Source organism: Hordeum vulgare, chromosome 6H (genome assembly GCF_904849725.1).
Source record: "Hordeum vulgare subsp. vulgare chromosome 6H, MorexV3_pseudomolecules_assembly, whole genome shotgun sequence".
Lineage (NCBI taxonomy): Eukaryota > Viridiplantae > Streptophyta > Magnoliopsida > Poales > Poaceae > Hordeum > Hordeum vulgare.
In genome coordinates this window covers 381,406,432-381,410,690 of record NC_058523.1, presented here as the reverse complement: position 1 = coordinate 381,410,690, position 4,259 = coordinate 381,406,432, and positions in this window count along the sequence as shown.

Genomic DNA, 4,259 nt, shown 5'->3' with positions numbered 1-4,259 from the left:
AAGTATCAGTAGCAAGGTAGTATGATAGCAACGTCACGAGAAAAAGCATTGACAATCCCCTCTCCGGAGCCCGAAACGGACTCCAGATCTACCCTCCAGATGAAGAACAGGATGTGGCGGTGCCTCCGTATCGCGAAATGCGATGAAACCTTCTCTCTAATTTTTTTCCAGGCGGAACGGAAGATATAGGACTGAGATTGGGGGCGGTGGTGCCACGTGGGCCCCACAAGCCCTCATGGCAGGGCCATAGGGGGTGGCCGCGGCCCAGGGGCTTGCGACCCACTGGCACGCCCCCTCACGTCGATCTTTGCGCATGTATTTTTCTTTTGTTCCAGAAAAAATCTCCGTAAATTTTCAGGACATTCCGAGAACTTTTATTTCTGCACAAAAACAACACCATGGCAATTCTGCTAAAAACAGCGTCAGTCCGGGTTAGTTCCATTCAAATCATGCAAGTTAGAGTCCAAAACAAGAGCAAAAGAGTTCGGAAAAGTAGATACGACGAAGACGTATCACATACCAACTCTCCACAAAGAAAATTCGGGAGTGTCATGAAGTAAAGGAGGATTTCCCCTAGCATTATTTAGGTTTCTCCACTCTAGGTTTAGCATATAGCCACAGAACACTGGTGTTGTTGTCAGATGGAGGTTGTTGGCCCGAATTAGGAATGGATGCATTTGATATTTTTAACACACCAGTCGGGTTCTCCGGTGGTGTAATGTTCAGACCAAATGCTTCCAACCTCATTTTAACCAATGCCTCAATAGAAGCATTATGCTCCTCTTTCTACTTAGCGAGGGACCGTTTGAGAGCTTGAGAAGTGAAAGATATCCCTTCATCCGTGGATGAAGCCCCCCCTTCAAGAGGAGCAGGCAACGGGTTCCCAACCTTATCCATCTCGCTCTTCGGTTGTTAAGCCACGAAATTAGAGAACGAGGCACTGATACCAATTGAAAGGATCGAGATGGACCTCGAGGGGGGTTAATAGGTAAAATTACAAATTTAATTTTTTTCTTAGCAATTTTAGGCAATAATGCAGAATATGAAGGTGAGCCTAACAATTGCAAATATGGTAGTTGTGCTACACGTACTGAGCAAGACAACAATGAATTATAAAGTTAAGCACACGTAATACAAGTAATGTAAGAAATATCACAAAGACAAATTACCACAAGTAGATAGTTAGGGTTAGGGATAACCGCAACTCCGTGAGACGAGGATGTATGACAATGTTCACTTCGTTGGAGGGAATCTACATCACTGCTTAGACAGGTAGATGTTACCACGAAGGCACACCAACGCCACGAAGGCTCACCCTATTCTCTCTTTGAGACAACACCACAAAGGCGATCCTGAACAACTAATCGTAGACCTTGGGGTGGTCTCCAAGCCCTCACAAACTTTCTAGGGGTAATCACAATGAACGATTCCTCGCCATAGTACTCCTACCGCCTAGGAGTCTCCAACCTCCAAGAGTAACAAGATGCACCGCGAAAACAAGGGGGTCAACTTTTGCTTTGGTGAATGTGTAGAACAGGGAATCCTCGTTCACTCCTCAAAAGAACAAAGGCTGAAAATGGGGGACAGATAAAAATGGTGTCGCTGCAGTGCGTGGGGAATAAGAAGTCTATTTATAGGTGGGGAAGATATCCAGCTGTTGGGGGCCATATTTCTACCAACCCCAGAAGTTCCGGGGGGATTGGAGGTTTCGGACCCCAGAAGTTCCAGCCAGGTTCCAGACACGTTTCGGCTTAAACAGAATGATTATACCCGGTTGGAGTCCCTGGGAAGCAATCAGGATGGGGACGGAAGATCCGGAGCCCGGAAGTTCCGGCCACCCCAAAAGTTCCGGCCACCCCGAAAGTTTCATCATTCGGAAGTTCCGGCTAGGCTCCGGCAAGGTTCTGGCCTAAACGAAAACATTGCACAAAAGCTAGCAGTTTCTCTGGTTGGCCCGGAAGCTCCTCGGATCTTCTGCTCCCCGGAAGTTACGACCGTCCTAGAAGTTCTGGCCTAGACAGTGTCTTTGCAAAGTGAATTTTCACAGATTTGAGAAATGGTTTTCCAGAAATTATTTTTATGAAGAGTTGATTCCCAGATAATTTTCACGATGCATCTCGTCTTAATAATGCAGTTTCCCTATGGACTCAAGAAAGAAAGAAAAACTTTCCTGGCACTCCATCTTCTCATTTTTCCTAGTAGAGGGGAAATAACAATCCATGCTTCTTTTTTACTTTTGTCACAGTTGTTTACACTAGATCATGTGTTTAGAAATACAAATGAAATCGTCATAGATGTCAAAAATAATTAAGGGCTATGATGCACTTTCAGTGTCCTTGTCGACCTACGAGGCCTTGTAGTAACTTAATCTGAAGCTTCATGATCACCATCATCAGCTTCCATTTCAACTAGTGTAGGCGCCATAGGAACAACTTCATGCGCCCTTCTACTCTCTGGTTGAAGTGACGGTTCAAAATCCTCATCAAGTTCCACAATCCTCCCACTAAGTTCTTTCCAGAGAAACTCTTTCTCAAGAAAGGACCCGTTTTCATCAACAAACACTTGGCTTTCGGATCTAAGATAGGAGGTATACCCAACTAATTCATTTGGGTATTCAATGCAATTATCCGCTTTGGGTTTGAGCTTATCAGGCTAAAGCCTTCTAAGCAGCACAACCCCAAACTTTAAGAAACGACAACTTAGGTTTCTCTAAACCATAGTTCATACGGTGTCATCTCAACGGAATTAAATGGTGCCCTATTAAAGTGAATGTGGTTGTCTCTAATGCATAACCCCAAAACGGTAGTGGTAATTCAATAAGAGACATCCTAGTATGCACTATATCCAATAGGGCACGACTATGACATTTGGACACACCATCACACTATGGTGTTCCAAGTGGTGTGAGTTGCGAAATAATTTCCACATTGTATACCAAACTCGCAACTCAGATATTCATCTCTACGATCATATCGTAGACATTTCATCCTGTTGTCACGACGATCTTCAACTTCACTCTGAAAAAGCTTAAACTTTTCAATAATTCATACTCGTGATTCATCAAGTAAATACACATGTATGTACTGAAATCATATGGGAAGTAAGAACATAACGATATTCACTGCGTGCCTCAGCACTCATTAGACTGCATACATCAAAATGTATTATTTCCAATAAGACCTCGTTCTATCTCACTAGAAAATGAGGCCTTCAGTCATCTTGCCAATGTGGCCTGATTTGCATGTCATAAGTGATTCAAAATCAAGTGAGTCCAGAAGATTCATCTGCATGGAGGTTTTTAATGCGTTTACACCAATAGTCATAGTTCGCATGTCTTAAACGATTCAAAAACGAGTGAGTCCAAAGATCCATCAGCATGGAGCTTGTTCATGCGTTTTATACCAATATGACTTAAGCGACAGTGCCACAAGTAAGTGGTACTATCATTACTACTTTGTATCTTTGGGCATCAATATTATGAACATGTGTAGCACTACGATCGAGATTCAATAAGCCATTCATATTAGGTGCATGACCATTGAAGGTGTTATTCAAGTAAATAGAGTAACCATTATTCTCTTTAAATGAATAACTATATTGCAATAAACACAATACAATCATGTTCATGCTTAAAGCAAACACCAATCAATATTTTGGTTCAACACTAATCCCGAAGGTAGAGGGAGTGTGCGATGGTGATCACATCAACCTTGGAAACACTTCCAACACACAATGTCACCTCGCCTTTAGCTAGTCTCTCTTTATTCTGTAGCTTTTATTTCGAGTTACTAACATTTAGCAACTGAACTGGTATCTAATAGAGTTGTGTTACTAGGAGTACTAGTAAAGTACACATCAATAACACGTATATCTAATATACTTATGTTGACATTGCGAGCCTTCTTATCTACCAAGTATCTAGGGTAGTTCTGCCTCAGTGATCATTCCCCTCATCGTAGGAGCACATAGTCTCGGGTTTGGGTTCAATCTTCGGTTTATTCATTGGAGCGACAACTGACTTGTCATTCTCAAAGTTTCCCTTCTTTCCCTTGCCCTTCTTGGATCTAGTGGTTTTACTAACTATCAAAACTTGATGCTCCTTCTTGATTTGTACCTTCACGGTGTCAAACATCGCGAATAGCTCAAGTATCATCTTCTCCATCACTGGTATTCTATAGTTCATGATGAAGCTTAGTAGCTTGGTGGCAGTAACTTTGGAGAATTATGTCAATCACTATCTCATCTAGAAGAATAACTCC